This window comes from Dipodomys merriami, unplaced genomic scaffold, assembly GCF_024711535.1.
Source record: "Dipodomys merriami isolate MVZ:Mamm:240054 unplaced genomic scaffold, mDipMer1.0.p SCAF_640, whole genome shotgun sequence".
Taxonomy (NCBI): domain Eukaryota; kingdom Metazoa; phylum Chordata; class Mammalia; order Rodentia; family Heteromyidae; genus Dipodomys; species Dipodomys merriami.
Window position 1 is genome coordinate 297,179 of NW_027206225.1, and position 21,459 is coordinate 318,637.

The 21,459-nt window shown below is 45.6% G+C and overlaps 1 long non-coding RNA gene across 1 annotated transcript; it reads left to right on the forward strand.

Moving 5' to 3' along the window:
* Positions 1–3,893: 3,893 nt before the first annotated feature.
* LOC138815461 (uncharacterized) lies at positions 3,894–20,628 on the forward strand. Its single transcript, XR_011368325.1, has 3 exons — positions 3,894–4,452; positions 11,035–11,154; positions 20,323–20,628. It is a non-coding gene; the product is annotated as an uncharacterized lncRNA (long non-coding RNA).
* The last annotated feature ends 831 nt before the right edge of the window (positions 20,629–21,459 follow it).

Here is a 21,459-nt window from a genome sequence, read left to right on the forward strand (position 1 = left end):
AAGTCACTGAGAAATTGCAAGATTTTCAATAACAGAGGTAGTACCACATCTGGTTTTTACTAGGGATAAGTGTCATGGATTCTTTTGCCCTGGCTGGGTGCAAAAATTAATCCTCACGGGGCTGGGATGTAGCTCAGTGGCAAAGCGCTAGCCTAGCAAGTGCAACGTCCTGAGTTTGATCCCCAGAACCAAAAAAGAAAAGACAAAAAAATACAGTTAAAAAAAAAACCAAACAAAAAATTAATCCTCACATCTCATCTTCCTAAGTAATCTTTACCACTCAGAGTGAGAATCGAGTTTAGAGTTTGTTTTCAAGACTAGTGCTCTACCGGTTGAGCCACAGTTCCATTTCTTGCTTTTTATTAGAGATGTGTCATGGATTTTTCGCACAGGATGGCTGCAAACCTTAATCCTCAAATCTTAGCCTCCTATGTAGTCCTTACTACTCAGGGTCAGATAGAGTTTGTGTCTGACCATTTGGTTCAAGACTAGTGCTCTACCACTTGAGCCACACTTCCACTCCTGGCTTTTTTCCCTGGTTAATTAGCGAGAAAAATCTCATGAAATTTAATACCTGGGTGGTATTTTACCTCGATTCTAAAATCTTAGCCTCCTGAGTAGCTAGTGTGAGCCACCACTGCCTGGTTCTACACTTGGTCCCTAGCTTCAGGCCCCTGCTCTTCACTCCCTTGATATTATTGGTGGTGTCCTCGTTTCAGATTTCAATTGAGCTTAGTGTCCTGCGTCATTCAGTCTCTGGTTCCAGGAATCTATAGCAAGGCTGTTATGACATCTAGACTAACCATAAGGCAATAAGCCTGGGATAAACAGCGTGGTGTCCAAGCCTGCGGCTTCTTACATCTGTCACTGGGCGAATGATCCCAGGACTCATTTAATGCCACTGCCTTCTTGGAGGCCTCCTAGCTTCCTTACGATCTGACTGCAGGCATGTCATGACCTGGGGTGCAGGGCACTAAGGTTTCTCCTTCATTCCGCTGCCATAAATGGGACTTTCAGAAGTCACTTCTCCCTTTTGAATCTTCATTTCACAGAAATTGTGCTTAAAACCCTGCATTCTGATGCTTCCTTCTTCTGGATCTTTGCCTATCTAGCAAGTTTGCCAGATGTTCATGCCAACAATTGTACTGATTCAACACCCAGTGACATGGGGGCCCTCTCTACTCCTCCACTTATGCCAGGCTCAAAGGTCTTTCGTACCTAGCATGCATCTTGATTCCTAGAAACCCAGGGCTATGATTTCCCTGAAGAGCCATGGGCTTAAAAACTTTGATGGAGTTAGGCACCAGTAGATCACATGTATAATCTTAGCTACTAAGGAGGCTTTGTTGTAAGAATCAAGGTTCAATTCAGGTTGAACAAGTCAATAACACTCCTCTTACAATACCACTGCATTCCAAGACGTGACCCCCCCAAAGATTCAAACCAACTAGAGATGTTCTCATTGTGTGTGGGGACTAGCCTTTCTATGAGCGTATTCCTGAGGGCTCCTCTTGATCCAGGAGCCTTGGAAGGGGCAAAAGCTTCCTCCAGCAGCAGGCTTATTTCCTGTCTATGACCAGCATAGGCCACATCCTCTAGCAAGCAGAACCTCCTTGTCCAAGTTGGGAGAGCTGCTGTCCCCATGATATCTGCTGGGGAGATGCTAGGCAGCTTCATGTGCCTGTGGGTGAGTGGAACCATGGATTCTGCTAGTCCATCCAGCAAGGCTTCATCCAGAAGTCTATCTAGTGCCCAGCCAGCAGAGCCTGGTATCTCCTTGGGTTCCAGCATCCCTACTCTGCAATGTTAGGGAACCCACAGAGCCCACTGTGATGTCTTCGTACTCCAGTTTCAACATTCCATTGCCAGCCACCAGCCTGTCCTTTAACTGTGGGCCTTGGCAGTTTTACCCTCAACAGCATGGGACATTTCCAGATAGCAAGCAAGTCTAGATCTTCATTTGGAACCCTGAAGACTACTAATATAGGCTCATCGCCTGCCCCCTGACAACCTGGACAGCCTGGCCCTCCCAGCTCCATTTTCCAGCATGTGCTTAGGGGCCTTCGGAGCTCGGCTTCTGCTCCCTACAACTACACATGTCTCCTGGAAAGAGCCCTTGAACCTGTTGCGCCCCAGAGGTCAGGCCACAGTGAGGTCTCTCTGCCCCCAGCCTGGCTCCTAGCACAACCACAATCAGGGCAGCACTCCCGGGCTCCACTGCAGACCTCTGACTTGGGTCAAAAAAGTTCCTGTGCTTGTGCAGTCCACAGTCAGCAGTCGGTAGTCCTGGAACAGGGGCATCTACTAAGGCCACTCCAGAAGAACTTTTGCACCAAGCAGGTTGATTTTGGAGCAGCTCCTCTTCCAATTGCAGGCCTGGTGTCCATTGAAGCAGAACATGACACTGCAAAAGATCACAGTGCACAATAGAAGAACCTGACAAGCAATGGTCCTGTGCTCAGAAACCTGACAGAGACAGTAAATCAGAGAGAGAGTAAGGCTAGATTGTACCTGCTTCAATATCCTTGCCAAGAAATGTTTATTTTCACCAAGATATAAAGAGGAAACTTCTAACTCTATCTCTGACAAAGTATCTTGTACGAATCTAGACTTCCATAAACAATCACAAAAGTAGAAGCTATGTGAAAAATAAATATATTTATGTAAATATATATATAATACAAATATGTAGGAATATATATTTATATTAGCGTATTCACATATACAATGTGAATATGTATATAATGTATGTATGTATAATGTATAATGTATATTTATGTGTATATATCTATATATATAATGTACAGGAGAGAAAAACTGCATAGTATTTGGAGGAATAATTACCAAAATCTTCCCAATTTTCATTAAAAGCATGAACCCTTATATGCAGGAATCTAGCAGCTCAACAAAAAATTAGCATAATCCCATAGATCCACACTAAAACACATTCTAATTAAATACTCAAAGACAGCAGTCCTCCCAAAGCACAGAGACACAACTCCTCACACACAAGTGATCTTCAATGATATTATGACCAATTTTTCATTAGAAAAAAGAGTATTAGGCAGCAAGGGCAACAAATTCAAAGTGCTAAAAGAAAAGGACATATCTAACACCAGCCTTTCTTTTATAACATTCCCCCCACCCCAGAGATAGGGGCCGAACTCAGGGCCTTGTACTCACCAGGCAGGCACTCTTCCATTGAGCAAAATCCCCAACCTTACAACTACCCTTTCTAAAACAAAACAAAACAAAAAATATATTTCTTCTAAAAGTGAGAGATGCTAAATACTGAAGGCTCAGGCCTATAATCCTAACTACTCTGGAAGCTGAATTGTGAGGATTGTGGCTCAGAACCAGCCTGGACCTTGTCCCTTCAGGAGTAAATTGTGGGAGACAGGTGTCCTTAAGAAGGATGGAGGACTTTGTGCTGTGTCATTCCTGGAACAAGTCATAGGATAAGGTGGCCATCAAGAATGGAGGCTATTGGCTAGTGTCTCCACAGAAGCAATTTATATAATGCAGGAGTGCTCTCATAGGTCAGAGGACATTGACCACTGTCTTAGTGGTTTCAAAAATTCCATGAAAATAACCATAGCAACCTCAAGTCCTCCTGGAATCTCTAGCAACAGTCTTGGAGGCCTAAGAGCTACAGTGTCAATGGTGGCAGGCTGTAATTGGTCCACTTTTTCTCTGACCTCACTTGGTCTGAATCTGATTTGTCCATTTCCCCCATGATGTCACTATGCACAGTTGTGATTGCTCCATTGTGATAGGTCATGTAGGGTATATAGGAAGCCACTGTGCCCCAACATTTGTCAGTTAACAGTGCTGGGAGCTCTCGCTTGGTAAGCTGCTGGATTAACTCAAGGCTAGATTGATGATCTGTTTGGTTGCAGGTTTTGTTGGTTGGATTTTGGTATTTCTTTTTTACTTTTTGCCGGGTTTCCCATTATTTTATTGAGTTAATTTTTCGGAGACTTGCTACCTGCTTTCATAGCAGGAGGATCGCAGAATACAAAGAATCATCCCCGAGCTGCTTGACGAGGAGATCATCAAACAATACCAGACAAAAGAACTCCTTGACCAAGTTACCTGAGTGAAACTGTCCCATCACCACTTCACAGACACCGAGATGGCAGTTTAAAATACGTCATATGGGAGAGTCCTCCAGGCATTGAATAGAGAATAAGATGGACATTTTTAAGGCTGGATGGCCCAGACACATCATCAAGTTGTACCTGGTGATGGAGAAAAAAGAGTATGTATATCTCATCATGGAATTGGCCACTAGGGGCTACCTTCTGAAGTCTATCTGAAAATCCCACCACTTATATAAAGTTGAAGCCAGGAGATTCTTCAAACAAATTGTACTAATTACAGCAGAACACAATCGCACATTGAGATCTTAAGCCCAACAATATCCTTTTGGACAGCAAAGGCAATATCAAGGTTAGTTATTTTGGTCTAATCATCTGGTTCTCCCCGGGGCAGCTGCTGACAAATTTATGTGGTGTTGTGCTATTCCATACCCCTGAAATGTTCCTGCAAGAAAGAAATGATGGCTGGAACTGGCTTCACACCTGTAATCCTACCTACTCAGGAGGCTGAGATCTGAGGATCATGGTTCATTGCCAGCCCGGTCAGAAAAGTCTGTGATATTCATCTCCAATTATCCACTAGAAAACTGGGAGTGGCACAGTGGCTCAATTGGTAGAGTTCTAGCCTTGAGTTGAATTGCTCAAGGACACTGTTCAAGCCCCACAATTGGAAAAAGAAAATATGCCTACAAGGTGGAAATCTGGAGCTTAGGTGTCTTTTTATATTTTGTTATAACAGGAAGATTTCCCTTTGAGGGGAGGATGTTATCCAGGTAGAGTCACTAGTTCTGAGGGCCAAATATGTTGGTCCATATAAACTGTCTGTTTGAGGACAAAATGTAAACTGCCAACTGGTAATTGAGGACCTGAGGGAGAGACAAATATTGAACAAATAATGGAGCACCCATAGCTTAAACAAGTTGCATAATATTCCCTGTGTTCTGATGAGCCAAGACTCAACAAGCTGGAACCCACCATTCTTAAAGTGTGACATGAGGTACTACCATATGAGATCCAGGGATCTATACAGGACAGAACATTCAATTATGCCATGGGCATGTACCTTTTAATTAAAGAAAACTTAGGCTGTCCAAGTAAAAAGAGTACCTTCAACAGTGCCACCGTGCCCAACTCTTGCAGATCTTTCCAACTTACCTCTCCCTATAGAAGGAGAGCCAGTTTACTTACCTGGCTTAACCATTACATCTTGTCATCTGAATTTCAATTGCTTTATAATGTCAAGCAGTCACCTCTGAAGAGAGGCTTAGGTACCACTCTGCCTGCCATTCCCTTCTGTTTCTTGCAGAAGAACCCCAGTCCTAGCACAGTTCCAGGCCAGGATTCTGTGTTGTTTCCCTTGCCTGGTCTTTCTTTTTAAGCAGCAGTGAAAGATTCCTCTCTGGGGAGCCACAATTTGAGATCATAAACTGTCTACTAAGAAGCAGGGTTGGAGGAGGGCGGTTAGCAGAATATTCCCTTCCTTCTGGGTAGTCTCATAATTAGACTAAATATAATTTAAGGCGGAGATTTGGCAGGATGGGTGTGGCTAGCGAATAGCTACCACTCTTCTCAGAATATGCTGCAGTATTCAGGCCCAGGAGCAGAGCAATTCTCGAGAAAGTGGTGGAGAGTATTATAAGACATCAAAGATAATAGCAGTTGAGAGCACAGGGACCTGTTATTGGGATGTGAAAGATTGCAAGAAGTATACTCAAAAACGAATTATAGGAGGGATAATCCCTATACAGCCAAGGCTGCATAGAGAGATCATGTCTCAATCCAAAGGCTGGCTACTGAAGCCAGAGGAACTAATGTTTGCAAGCAATTACAAGTAGGAGATAGTGTTCTACCACTTGAACAACAATGCCACTTCCAGTTTTCTGGTGGTTAAATGGGGATGAGTTTCAGGGACTTTTCTATCTGGACTGGCTTTGACCTACGGTCTTCAGATCTCAGCCTCCCAAGAAGCTAACATTAACAACCTAGGATTACACTCAGGAACAATGCCCAGACCCTAATTTCAAGGCCAAAGACCATACAACAAATAATAAAAAAAGAAAGTAAAAGGGGACAGTGGGTGGAGAGATTCACCATTCATCAGATGCATGTCAGGTGTGAATGATCCAAAATGTAGGCTAGGAGCAGACAGGGAACCTACCCAAGACACAACTGATCATTTATTTGTGGAAGCCAAGTGAAAAGTCAATAAACCAATATATGAAACAACTATATAAAGATAAATAGTGCAGGTGAGAGTGCCAGAAAGAGTCCTTGTGAGTCAAGTGCTGGTGGCTAACACCTGTAATCTTAACTACTCAGGAAGCTAAGATCTGACGATCATGTTTCAAAGTCAGTCTCAACAAAAAATGTCTCTGAAATTCTTATCTCCCATGAACTAGCAATAAAGCATAATTGGGAACTGTGGCTCAAATGGTAGAATACTATATTTAAGATTTTAAAAAGATAAGCAACAGTGACCAGGTCCTGATTTCAAACCCGTTCAAACCCCAGAATCCACATACATAGAGAAAAGGTTTCTGTGAAGAGGTAGCACTGAAGCCAAGACCTGTAGATTGAGAGGGAGCCAGCTTTGGGGGCATGTGACAGAGGCAATAGCTAGGGTGAAAGTCTCAGGGCTGGAATAAACCCCATATCAGGAGGAAGTGGTGTGTGGCTGGTTCTGAGTGAGAAAGAGAATGAGGTGAGGTACATCTGAAAAATGGGGGCCAGGTGGGCACTGGTGGTTCACACCTGTAATCTAAGCTACTCAGGAGGCTGAGGATTGAGGATTGTGGTTCAAAGGTAGCCTGACCAGGAAAGTCCATGAGAATCTTATCTCAATAACCAACTCTGAAAAAGCTGGAAGTGGTACTGTGGTTCAAGTGGTAGAGCACTAGCCTTGGGCTCAGGCTCTGAGTTCAAGCCCCAGTCCTCATACTTCAGCTTTCTGAATAGCTAGGATTACATGTGTGAGCCACCACAGACAGGCAACCCTTTATTATATATTATCTAACTTAATGGTTGTGACTTTCCCATTAGGAGGGCTCACTCTGAGCTCATCCTATTCTGGTTCACTTTCAGTCGATGGCCAGGTCAGTTTCCCCTCTGGAACTAACTTGTCTGTGGGAGGAGGATAAAGCCCCTGAAGCGCCTTCCCTTGTTGGGTGCATCCTATATTGTAAGAGTGATGAAAGAGGTCCAAGATTAAAGCTGGGCTCCTAAGGTGGAGTTCCTATTGTGGGCAACCTGGGCTGGTGTGCAGCTTTGAACAAGTGACTCTGGGAAGATATGAAAAATAACCACACTTAAATCCAATTTTTTTCAAAATCCTCTTGAGAGCTAGAAGAGGAGAGGGGAAGGGAAGATATATTCTGAATAGTTTCCTTCCTGTTGTGACATTGATTGATACATTTTGCTCAAGCAGGAATTACTTCTTATCCTGGGAAGGTCCTCAGTTTACCTTCCCGTGGTTGAGAGTTGTATGAGATAAAATCCTCAGCTGTCAGCTCTATTAGGGCTACTTGACCCAGAGAAGAGGGCGACCCTTTTTGCAAACTGCTCTGCTCAGAAGGAGGTCCAATTTTCTGATTTTCAATAATGGGGACTAGGTGCTGCTAGAGAAAAGGATGTTATAAAATAGAGTGAGTTTGGAGCTCACACCCTTCAGAGGGAGGCCCAAACTGAGACCTGCTCTGAGAGAAAATCAAGGAACTGAGAGGAAGTTAATATTTTAGGTCATATGGCCAGAGAAGGCCTTTCTGTGGCAGAACTTCTGATCTAGCTGCTGAAAAGATGAACGAATTAAACAAAGTTTATTTTCCTTTTGTGTGTGTGTACAAGTACTGGGGCTTGAACTCAGGGTCCCATACACTTGCTTAGCTTTTTCCTGCAAGGCAGATGCTCTACCACTTTAGCTAAACTTCTACTTTGAAGTTTTTTGCTAGTGTATTGGAGATAGGAGTCTGTCAGAATTGGCTTTCCAGACTGGGTTTGAACATGGATCCTTAGATCTCAGCCTCCTGATAAGCTAGGATCAAAGACAGGAACTATTAAGCATTCAGGTCCACACAAAGGTGTAGAAGAAGTTTCCAGAGAAGAGAAGAACAAATTTGCAAAGGCCTTGCCTGATTTGTCAACTTGTTGGATATTGTTTATTGATTTATTTTTGAACATGGGGCTTGAACACTGGGCCGGGGCACTTTCTTTCAGCTCTTCAGCTCAAGTCTAGCACTCTACCACTAGAGCCACAGAACCACTTTGGATTTTCTGGTGGATAATTTGAGATAAGAGTTTCACAGTCTTTCCTGCCCAACCTGGCAATCCTCAGATCTCAGCTTCCTGAGTAGCTAGGATTACAGGCATGAGCCACCAGTACCTGGCTGGATATTTATTTATATAGGAATACAGCAATATCCTTGTAAATAGGATGAAAAATATTTAAGTTGGTCACTCCATATGAGCCTCACTGGCTTTAAGTTTTCTCTTTGATAGTTAATATGAAGGAAAGCCACAGGGGGATTCACCTCAGTTTATTATAAAAGGATGTCTCTGGCGTGTTTTTACAACAGTGTGCACAATGTAAAAGATAATAATGTTATTCATGACATTATACACAGTAGTAGAAAGGTAGAAAACCAAATGTCTCTTGATGGGTAAACAAAATGTGGTATAACCAGCCAAGGGAATATTATTCAATCTTAAAAAGGAATGACATTCTGACCATGCTACAACAAGAATGAATCTTTAAAATACTGTGAAATAAACCATATTAAAAATAAAAACTATATTTATGATTCTACATATATAAGGTACCAAAACATAGTCAAATTTGCTGGCTACCAGTGGCCCACACTTATAAAACTAGCTACTTATAGGGCTGAGAACTGAGGATGGAGGCTTGAAGCCAGACTAGAAAGAAATGTTGCTGAAACTCTTATCTCCAAAAAGTGAGATACAGTAGAGGTGAGACTCAACAATAGAACTGTGGAGCACATGGGCAGCAAAGATGGCGTTGGGAGGGGGTTGAGTGAGCAGAGCCCAATTTACTATAGAGCACATGGGCAGCCAAGATGGCGCTGGGAGAGAGTAGAGTGGGCAGAGCCCAATTGATCTTCCTATCAGTGCCTAACCAGCCCATGAAGGCTCAGGTGCATGATAGGGTGTGACCTTGACAGTGATTGGTTCCTCTTCCTCCCTTGCCATGCCACCCGCCCTTTTTGTATTTAATAAGGGCTGCTCTCTGTTAATAAATGAGTTTTCTACCTGCTGGATTTGGCTCCCTGCTGCGTCTGATTGTCTCCTGGGCTGGGGAACAGGCGAGCGCCACACTTACCTTTCCTCAGACCCCATCCATCTTTCGTGGGACGGACGAAGACCCAACATAGAACATCAGCCTTGAACAAATAAGTTTAACATAGAGGGGCTGGGAAAGTGGCTCAGTGGTAGAGAGCTTGCCTTGCATGCCTGAGGCCCTGGGTTCGATTGCTCAGCACCACATAAGCAAAAAGAAAAAAGCCATTGAAGGGTAAACAAAGGAGGAGGCTGCAATGCTTGGTAAGAAATGTATGCATTATCCTGCCCATGTAATTGTAACCCCTCTGTAAGTATGTTCTCAAATAAAATAAAATATTAAAAAAAAAAAAAAAAGAAAAAAGCCGGAAGTGGCGCTATGGCTCAAGTGGTAGAGTGCTAGCCTTGAACTGAAGAGCTGAGGGACAGCTCCCAGGCCCAGAGTTCAGGCCCCACGACCGGACCTCCGCCCCAAAAAAATGTTTAACATCGAATGGAGAATAGAGAATGAATGATGTGGCCAGTGCAGGTAAGAAAGAGCAGGCTTTCTGTGTGCAAAGGACTTCTTGGTCAACAGCACTGTGACAGAACACACAAAGACAGTACTAGGCTGAGAAGTAAGGACAAGGAAGACAGGAGAGTTGATTACCCGTTTTTTTTTGTTGTTGTTGTATTTGTTTTTCCCAGTACTGGCACCTGGACTCAGGGCCTGGGTGCTGTTCCTGAGCCTCTTTATGCTTTGGGCTAGTGCTCTATCACTTGAGTCACAGAACTTCTTCTTTTTCTGAGTAGTTTATTGGAGATAAAAGTGTCATGTCATGGGCCTTCTTGTAAGGCTGGCTTCAAATGGAGATTAGTCTTCAGATTTTAGCCACTTGTGTTGTATTCCAATTTAAATTGTAGTATTCCAATTTCCCAGGAAGATATGACAGCACTCAGGCAATTTGGCTGGAAGTTCTTTATTTAGCCATATTCCATCTGTCCTCAGCTCACAGAGCTAGAGAACAGCCCTGTTTGTTGTTCAGGGGGGATTTTTATAGGAAGTGCTTTCACATAGGTGATGTTTACCAAAGCAAGCAAGCAAGGTTACAGAAGCAAATCATAGCCTTGAGTCAAACATGCCTTGGGACATTGGACCTTTGCCCTGATGTTGAAGAAGGGGAATCCTTTTCCCAGAGAGAATGCATGTCAGCATGCACCCTCACACCACACAGAAGCTCAAATGGGGACACACGAGTCAATGCTTCTGACAGTGCGCTGAAATTTTCTGAACAGGAATGATGTTTATTACAACTTCCTGAGTAATAAAGAACTCAGTACAGCTGGTGATAAGCATCATAATTGTTAGTGGCATTCAGCAAAATTTGTGATAAACTGCAAAGCTGCCAGTCTGGGAAGCTTGAGGGAGAGAGAGAAGTTTACTTTTAGCAAAAATGTTTCTGAATTTACATTTTTGTTCCCATGGATATCCTTCTTTACCAAGGGAAAGGGGCTCAGGAGAGAAAATTAGCTACCGCAGGAAGGATTGAGGCTAGAATAAACTTTCTTCCAGTGAATAGCAAATCAGATATCACACTGAGTAGCTAGGATTACAAGTTTGAGCCAAAACTGCCTATTTTGATTAATTCTTGTGTGTCATCCCCAGGAATGTGGATTCAAGCCAACGTGACCCAAGCCTTCAAAGTTTTGTTACAGATATTGACTCAAGCTATGATGTCAGAAATACTGACCTTACTGTTCAGCCTGGAACCAAAAGAAACGGGAGGTGAGAGTTATCTATGTTTGTGGCTTGTAAATCACCAGGATTAGTGGCAGGCTGGAAAGAAGAGAATCAAGAGGGCACATGTGGAACATGGCAGACAGGAAGGCATCAGGGAAGAAGCAGTTTCGGGATGAGCAGTGGATCAGGAGGACCAGATTCTCTGTGGTGCAGAAAGTCTTTCTTCAGAGCCCTCACCACATTAGCCTGTCTTGGGTCACTCCATGTTTGTTTGGTGTTTCAGCCCTCAGTCATTTGAACTCTTAGGGCTTGGGGCTTCCTGTACATCCTCCTGGAGCCTGGCACAGGGTCTAGCCCACATTGGTGCTGGCTGATGGTTGCCTAATGGGGCTGGATAGAGACAAACACTAAACTGGAGGTTTCTGGAAGGGATCGGCGTGCACTTAGTGTCCAGAGGACATGCATGGGACTGTACCTTCATGAGGAAGAGGCCAGAGGACAGTCTCATGTTGCCTCCCTAACACTTTGGTAGAAATGGCAGACAGATGTCACAGGCAGCAGGCAATGCTCTCTGGTTTATATATGTGCATGCACACCCAACATCTGTGGCCCATTAGTGGAACAGTACACACTGATCACAGCATGGACCCCATTTCATGGCTGCGGACACTGAAATCCTGGGGTCTTGGTGTCCTCAGGCCTTGGCCAACAGCAGTGGGGAGTCTGAGACCTTGGAGGCAGGGCAATGGCAGGGCTCCAGCAGTATCTGCAAAGCCTGAGAAGCTCGACTCCTCAAGGATAGCTCACAGACGCAGAGGAGGCTGTGAAGAGGGATAGATCCCTGGGGTACACTTGAACCACCAAAACGCACCCTGCTCACTAGCACCAAGCACGTACGGCTTATAGCCCAACAATCCAATTCTTGCTCTTTCTCACCTCACTTGGCAAGGGGGGGAGCCATGGAGGAGCAAGATGCACCATTTCAGTTGAGGAGGGATATATCTGATATCAGACCCACATATCACACCTAGATAGACTGGAACTCTCCAGAAGGCCAAGGTAACAGATATATTCGTTGTCTAACAAGTGTGGAAGTGGGAATCTTGACTGTGAGGACTCCATAGTCCCCAACTTGTGGGTTGGTGGCTGCGACTCCCCCCTGAGGTGGTGACTAAGTGGTAGCATCTGGGTTGCTAGCCTGTAAACAGAAGAAGTGAAGGTGGGCTGTGGAGTGGCCTGGTGCCTGGGCCACACTCTTTTGCTGAGTTGTTACTGTTGCCACCATGTGGATGTGCCTAGGCTTGGAGCAAGGTTACAGGGCCGGTGGGGCTGACTGGCTGTGCAGAAGCAGAAGGTGTCACTTCTGCAGGCAGTGACTCTATTACTGGCAGCCCTATGCTTCCTGCTCAACGTGGGGCTGGGGCTCTGCACCATAATCGGCAGCCTGATGGCACCCCGAGGGGTTAGGAGGCAGATAACTGAGTGCCTCAGTATGGTGCTGAGAGAATGCTGCTCCCCAGTCTCCCACCCCTGTCTGGGTTTACTTCAAACCTGCAGCTTCTCCTTTCTCCTCCTCTGTGACCTCAGTGGCAGCACCAGAACAGTCTGTGCTTCTTCCTACTTTTCTCCCAGGTGGGGTAAATTGAGGCTGCGAGGATAGGGATTTGTCCACTCAGTAGAGTCAGAAATAGAACCCAGGGCCCTTGGGCCCCAGTATGGAAGTCTTATTTCTACTTACCATACTTTACAATCAGTTCTTTCTATTGCCCTCTCCTGTCCCCTGACCTCCTCCAGCATTCTCTTTCTGGAGTGTACCCTGTCTGCACATGTCTGTATCCTGTAGGACTGATGCCCTCATCATCTTTGTTCCCCTCCCTAACTTCCACCTGCATATCCTGTGTCTCTACTCAGGTCAGTCCTTTTCCCATTTAACCACTTGCACAGGGACGCTAGGCCTCCCCACTAATTCTCCCTATTCACTCTTCCCCATCCTATCTGTATTTTAGGTATTGTTGATTGGGGAGTGAGTGCAAAGACCCTCTTGGAGCTGTAGGCCCCTTGGAGGGAGTGAAATGTGAATTTCTGGTTCTTGAGGAATTTGCCACCTTTGACTCTCCAGTAGTCCAGATGTGTTCCTGTGGAGGGATTTCCCAGAATGTCCCCAAGAGCAGTTCCCTGAGGGTGGAATGCCACATGCCTTCCTTCTCTGCCAGGAACTGATGGGACATGGTATTTTTTGGTATTCCAAACTGTGATCATATTTGATTCTGCCTCTTTGAAACTTATGTACCTGCACATCTGTACGTGCATTTGGACTAAAATAGCAATTTTTCTTCCTGTGTGTGTGTGTGTGTGTGTGTGTGTGTGTGTGTGTGTGTGTGTGTGTGTGTGTGTGTGTGTTTTCAGATCTTCAGTCTTAAACTCAGGGCCTGGGTTCTGTCTCTTAGTTTTTATCACTCATGACCAGTGCTCTACCACCTGATCCACATCTCTACTTCTGGCATTTTGGTGATTCATTGGAGATAAGAGTCTTACAGACTTTCCTACAAGGGATCCTTTATTTGTTTGTTTGTTTTTGGTCGGTCATGGGACTTGAACTCTGAGCTTGGGCGCTGTCCCTGAGGTCTTCAGTTCAAAGACAGCACTTTACTGCTTGAGCCACAGTGCCATTTCTGGTTTTCTAGTGATTTATTCGAGATAAGAGTCTCATGGAGGGCTTGGAAAGTGGCTCAGTGGTAGAGGGCTTGCCTTGCATGCAAGAGGCCCTGGATTCTATTCCTCAGTACCACATAAGCAAAAAGAAAAAAGCCAGAAGTGGCAATGTGGCTCAAGTGGTAGAGAGATAGCCTTGAGCTGAAGAGATAAGGAACAGTGCTCAGACCCAGAGTTCAGGCCCCAGGACCAGACCCAACAACAACAATAACAAAAGAGTCTCATGGACTTTCCTGCCTGGTCTGGCTTTGAACTGTGGTCCTTAGATCTCCCACTTGAGTAGTTAGGATTACAGGCGTGAGCCACTGGTGATTTGGCTCCTTCCATTTTTTGTTTTTCAAGTTTTTCATTGTTAATTAATCGTAAGAGACTCAGATTTGCCTGCCCAGGCTGGCTTTTAAACGCAATCCTCGCATTGCAAACCTCATGATTGGATTATAACTGTGAGCCACCAGTACCACTCTGGGATTTGTCATTTTTGACAAATGCCAAATGTGTCTATTGAGATGGTCTGAGCATTGAACATTGCTCTGCACCCAAGGCAAATTTCAGGAGAATGACAAAGATGTAGAGACCGTTTGGTGCCTCACACACACCATTACATAATGTAAGTTAATGACTTTCTTCCCAGAAATGCATAACTCTTATCTTTATACAATGTAAGGTGCTTAAGTGCTTCTTCATATTTATCTAAAATAGTATATACATTGAAAGGAACTCCACCATATGTAAACAAAATATTTTTTGTTAGTGATGGGGATTGAACTCTGGCACTGTCCTTCAGCTCTTTAAGCTCAAGGTGAATGCTCCACCACTTGTGCCACAGCACCATTTCTATCTTTGTCTGTTCATGTGGTGTTGAGGAATCAAACCCAGGGCTTCATGCATGAGAAGCAAATACTCTATCACTGAGCCATCTTCCTAGGTCACTAAACAAAAGACATTTATGTGTCAGCTGGGCACTGTTGGCTGACACTTGTAATACTAGCTACTCAGGAGGCTAAGAGGTGGGGATTGCGGTTCAAAGCCAGCCTGAGCAGGTAAATGGAGCTGTGACTCAAGTGGTAAAGCACTAGTGTAGGGAGCCGAGGCGAGACTCGGCCCACTCCCTTGCAGCTTTGAGGTAACCACCCCAGACGGTGCTTGGCGGGACGCCTGGGCTGTGCGCGTGAACGAGCCAGGTAGAGTCCCCAGCCAATCCCATGACACCTGGTGACGGTGAAAGGCAGGCGACCAACAATAGAAAGACCCGCATTCCGATTCTCCTATATAAGCGGCTGTGTTTCGGGTGCACGCTCTCTTGCGCCCAAGCTCTCCTACAACTAAAAGGCTCTCCAATAAAGCGTGATCTGAGAAGACCCCTGGTGTGGTGGTCGTTTTACCTCGCTGGTCGAGTAGACGGTCGCTACAACTGGTGCCGAAACTCGGGAACGAACCTGGGACGGGACCCGCGCGAGAGGCCGAATTGGAGCCAGAACTCAACACGCGGAGAGGAGACGTCGGTAAAAATCCCCCGGTATGCTGTTCACTGTAGATTTAGATATTTATTGGTTGCTTGCATTGCTTCTTCCCTTGTGGCTTGTCTTTTTGATGGTGCGCACTTGCCTCGAGGAGGGAGGGTTTGATTTAATCCAGGAAGGACGCAAAGTACTAACGCAGCATCAGGATAGTCTATCAGAGTCAGCATACAGTAAGGGGGAGGAAAATAGGCCTAAAAGAAAAAGGGAAAAAAGACAAAAGGATCCTAAAGAATTAAAGCAAGAGGGGCTGCAGCCCTCACAAAAGGAGAAGGGTTTCAGAGAGGAGCGGGTCTCAAGGAGACCCCCGTGCCCTTCTTTAAAAGCAAACCGGTTCTCAGCCCTACATGTGGAAGGGCAGGACCAAGAATATAGTAATCTTGTGAGTGACTCAGAGGAAGAAATGTTAGAGGAGGAGGGAGAGCAGCTCGATCCAGCTGATAGTGAAGAGTTAGAAGAGGCTGCGGCGGAGCACGAGGCAGACAGATATGGAGGGTGGCGCCCCCTAGGGGTGGGAGTACCGCAGCAGCCAGGGAGAGGAAACGGAGCTGCCCCTCACCCGTCGGCCCCCCCGCCGTGCCCGCCGGCAGGGAAGAGTCACTTTATAAAAGAAAAAACCTGGTCGCGATTAGCAGCCGCTTTCCCAGTCTTTGAGAATCCCATTACTGCTGAAAGAAATTTTGAGCCGGTTTCCTACTCCCAGTTAAAAGATTTAGTTGAGGCAGTCAGGACTTATGGAGTGACGGCCAATTATACCACTGCCTTGCTTCGAAGGCTAACTATTAATGCTATGACACCTATGGATTGGTTTGAAGTGGCCCGTACTTGCCTTAATCACGGGCAGTTCCTTGATTTTCGGTCAATTGTACAAGACAAGGCTCAAGCCCAATACAGACAAAATGTCCGTGACGGGCACCCAGACTGGACCGTAGACATGCTTCTCGGGCAGGGAATCTACTCGGTAGACCAGACAGGATATCCCTTTGAAGTATACCGCCAGGTAAACGAGGTTTTTTACAGGTCCTGGCGAGCCCTCCCAAACAAGGGAGAGGTGGCTGGCAATCTAACAAAAATCATGCAGGCCCCTAATGAGCCATTTTCTGATTTTGTTGCCCGTATGCTAGAGACAGCCGAGCGGGTATTAGGAAATCTGGAAACAGCCATGCCATTTGTACAACAAATCATTTTTGAACAAAGCACCAAGGAATGTCAGAGGGCAATTACCCCAGTAAGAACCCAAAGCCTAGAAGCTTGGTTAAAAGCCTGCAGAGAAGTAGGTGGCCCCCTGACCAATGCGGGGCTGGCAGCTGCTGTCTTGTCGGCTGCCGGGGCCGCAAAAGATAGTAAAGGAAAAGGGTGTTTCCAGTGTGGTCAGTTGGGACATTTTAGACAGCAATGCCCACAAAATGGTGGTCCTGTACAAAATATACCCAGGCCGCCAAGGACTCCAGGAGTGTGTCCTCGTTGTAAAAAGGGAAAGCATTGGGTCAACGAATGCAGGTCAGTTAGAGACATCAATGGACATTTTATCCCCCAAATTACTAACACTAATTCGGAACAGGAGCCAAAAAACGGAGAGAAGGGCCCTCGTCCCAAGGGCCCGAAAGTTTATGGGGCATTTCAGACTCTGGCTCCCAGACAGCACCCGCAACAACTCCCCAGCCAAGAAGAGCAACCTCAGGCTCCGCAGGGTTGGACCACTGTGCAACCTCCGGACGGGTATTAACACAGCAGATGGGAGTCCAGATTGTGGAGACAGACATGACAGGACCCCTAGATGAAGGCACTGTAGGAATAGTTTTAGGACGCTCCTCCTCCACAATGAGAGGATTAATAATTTTCCCAGGAGTGATTGACCCTGACTATACGGCGACTATCAAGGTCCTCTGTCATGTCCCCCATGGAGTGGTGTCCATTTCTCCCGGGGATAGAATTGCACAGCTTCTGCTTCTCTTCATGGCAATTTCCCTGCTAAGGAGATAGAGAGAGGAGATAAAGGGCTAGGCTCCACTGGAGTCGACCTTACATGCCTGTCCATAACTTTAGACCAAAGACCCATGCTAACTCTCCAAGTGGAAGGGAGAAGATTTGAGGGATTGGTGGATACAAGGGCAGATCGAAGCATCATCCAAAGAGGGGAGTGGCCAAAGCAATGGCCAACTCAGAAATCCTCCCAGACCTTACAAGGGCTGGGCTATGCCGATGCCCCACAGTTAAGTGCAAAAGAATTGACTTGGAGAACAGACGAAGGCCAGGTTGGAAAAATGCAGCCATTTGTGGTAGACGTCCCTGTCAATCTTTGGGGAAGAGATGTGCAGCAACAGCTAAAGCTAACTTTAACTAATGATTATTCTGAGGCCAGTCAGAATATGATGAAACAGCAAGGATTTGTGCCAGCCTTGGGGCTTGGTTGGCGTCTCCAAGGACGCAAGGAGCTGATAGAGCCACTTCCTAAACAGGACAGGAAGGGTTTGGGTTTTTCTTAGGGGCCTCTGAAAACAAAGCTTCCACTGAAGGTGCGGTACCCATACCTTGGTTAACGCAAAAGGCGGTGTGGGTTCCTCAGTGGCCCCTCTCTGGAGAAAAATTGGAAGCGGCTCAAACTCTTGTCCAGGAACAGCTGCAGCTGGGGCATGTTGAGCCTTCAGTGTCATCTTGGAATACCCCAATTTTTGTGATCAAAAAGGCCTCCGGAAAATGGAGATTATTACATGACCTTAGAGCAGTAAATGCCCAGATGCAAATTATGGGACCCATCCAAAGGGGACTTCCACTGCTCTCTGCTTTACCTAGAGAGTGGCCTATTTTGGCTTTAGACATTAAGGATTGCTTTTTTTCCATACCTCTTTATGAAAAGGATAGGGAGCGCTTTGCCTTTACTTTGCCCTCGGTTAATCATGAAACCCCAGATGCTCGCTATCAGTGGAAAGTTCTCCCCCAAGGGATGGCTAATAGCCCAACAATTTGTCAATTGTTCGTGGGGGCTGCATTAACCCCTGTTAGGGAAAAATTTCCAAAAGTACAGATTGTCCATTATATGGATGATATCTTGTTGGCTGCTCCCTCGGTAGAGACTCTTCATAAGGTGTTTGGGCAGGTAACGGAGACCTTAGCTAATAAAGGATTAATTATTGCCCCTGAGAAGGTTCGGCAGACTAGTGTTGTTCAATTTCTGGGAACCATTGTTTCTCCTACTGAGATTAAACCACAAAAACTTTCCATTCGAACTGGTCATCTTAAAACACTTAATGATTTTCAGCAATTGGCAGGAGATATTAATTGGATAAGGGGGTTTCTTAATCTCCCTCGGTCAGAGTTGTTACCTTTATTTGCTATTTTGGAGGGCGACCCTGAAGTCACCTCCTCTAGATCCCTGACACCTTTAGCACTAAATTCCCTACAAAAGGTTGAGGCAGCTTTGTCTAGGGCTCAACTTTCACGGGTTGATTTGAAATTACCTATTGATTTATGTATATTAAAAACAAAAAATTATCCCACGGGGGTTCTTTGGCAAAATGGCCCCTTATTGTGGCTCCACGGCAATTCTGTGGGAGCAAAAACTGTTCAATATTTTCCTGAATTAGTGGCTAAGCAGGCAATTTTGGGTATAAAGTATTGTTTAATGCACTTTGCAAAAATTCCAGATAAATTAATTATTCCATACACCCGTGAGCAAGTTGAAATTTTAGCAGCCACAATGGATATGTGGGCAATTCTTGTTTGCTCATTTCCAAATGTAATTGATAATCATTATCCTAAGCATCCTCTGCTTGCCATAGTTAACAAAAATTTAGTGTATTTTCCTGTTGTCACTTCAAAGGAGCCCTTGGCTGATGCTCTAACCATCTTTACGGATGGATCAAAATCTGGACAAGGTGCCTTTTTTGTTCAAGGACACAAAAAGCCGGTAGTCTTTATTTTTCGGCCGAATGTCCCACAGGCTGTTGAATGTTTAATTGTGCTTGAAGTTTTTAAAAGATTTGATCAACCTTTTAACTTATTTTCTGATTCATTATATGTTGTAAATGCCGTTGCTTCTCTTGAAGTTGCTGCTTCAGTTAAGCAGGCCAGTACAATTTCTAATGTTTTGTTACAGATTCAATCCCTTATCTTAAACAGAAAACATACTTTTTATATTGGACATATTCGTGCCCACTCTATGTTGCCGGGCCCGATGGCAAAGTGTAATGATTTGGTGGACCAGGCAACTCGGGCTATGGCTCTGGTTGCTGCTGATCCTGTAGAATTGGCAAAAGACTTTCATAGATTGTATCATGTACCTGCTAATACCCTTAGGAAAAGATATAATTTGTCCAGGCATGTGGCAAGAGATATTGTTAAAGCCTGTAAATCTTGTGTTACCTTTCTTCATCCTCCCCATGTGGGGGTAAACCCCAGGGGGTTGAGACCAAACGCCCTATGGCAAATGGATGTTACTCATCTGACGGAATTTGGTAAGTTGAAATATTTACATGTGTCTGTGGACACCTTTTCTGGTGTCATTCATGCCACACCTCTGGCAGGAGAAAAGGTGTCTCACGTCAGAATACACTGCTTAGAAGCTTGGGCAGCTTGGGGAAAGCCCCTTAGACTCAAGACGGATAATGGCCCTGCTTATACTTCCCATGGTTTTCGCGCCTTTTGCGCACAAATGCAGGTTGCCCACACCACCAGATTGCCCTACAATCCTCAAGGACAAGGTATAGTGGAAAGAGCTAATAGAAGCATAAAAGAAATGCTTCAAAAACAAAAAGGGGGAGTTGCTGAGTCCGCGTCCCCCAGGGAAAGACTTTCTCTTGCGCTCTTTACCCTTAATTTTTTAATTCTAAATGACAACGATCAGTCTGCCGCAGATTGGCATATGACAAGAGACTCCATGGATACTAAAGACATGGTTATGTGGAAGGATGTTATTAATAATAAATGGTATGGACCGGATCCGGTAATAACGAGATCCAGGGGAGCTGTTTGTGTTTTTCCACAGAGTCAAGAAGTACCTCACTGGGTGCCAATGAGACTGACCAGGCCGGTGGAGACTGCAACAGAACCCCCTCTTGAAGATGCAGCTGATCTTCCTGCTGTTAGCAACAGTGCTAATAGCAATCCCTGTGATAGCTAAACCAATGATGCTGTGGGCTGTTACAATTTACTGACTGGATTGCCTCTGCGGTGTCCTTTTTCAAAGAGCGGGTGGGAGTCAGAATGTTTTTAGCCTGCTGCTTGGGAGGATGCGTGGTCTGCCTATGGTTGGTCTGTCGCCTTCGAGCCCAAACCAGAAGGGACAAGGTTGTTATCTTGCAAGCATTAGCCGCTTTGGAGTGTGGATCCTCACCCCAGATTTGGCTGACGGCCCTGAGAGGCAGTTAAGCCTTACCATTCTGCATAGCCTTAGCACCCCGAGGGATCAGGGGATCCCATTGCACCGGGACAGGTATGCAATTTGCAATTTGGGACAGGGTGCAAGGCAAGTGCACTGCACTTGAGGAGATGGTTCTCATCTCCTCAAGAAGAGCATGCTGGGTTGCAAGTGGGTTGATGCCCAAGATCCCACCTCTGCAAAAAAGGCATCGGACGGGCCTGGTCATCACTGGGGAAGGCGCCCCTCAGGCGAAGACCAGTGCAAGGTCCTCTCATTAATGTCTTAGACAGAGGCCCAACCTCTACTCTTACCTGTTGCCATAAAACAAAGAAGGGGGAACTGTAGGGAGCCGAGGCGAGACTCCGCCCACTCCCTTGCAGCTTTGAGGTAACCACCCCAGACGGTGCTTGGCGGGATGCCTGGGCTGTGCGAGTGCACGAGCCAGGTAGAGTCCCCAGCCAATCCCATGACACCTGGTGACGGTGAAAGGCAGGCGACCAACAATAGAAAGACCCGCGTTCCGATTCTCCTATATAAGCGGCTGTGTTTCGGGTGCACGCTCTCTTGCGCCCAAGCTCTCCTACAACTAAAAGGCTCTCCAATAAAGCGTGATCTGAGAAGACTCCTGGTGTGGTGGTCGTTTTTCCTCGCTGGTCGAGTAGACGGTCGCTACACACTAGCCTTGAGTAAAAATAGCAAAGGGACAGGGCCCAGCCCCTGAATTCAAGTCCTACTCTGCACTACCAGTTTAAAACTTTTTTT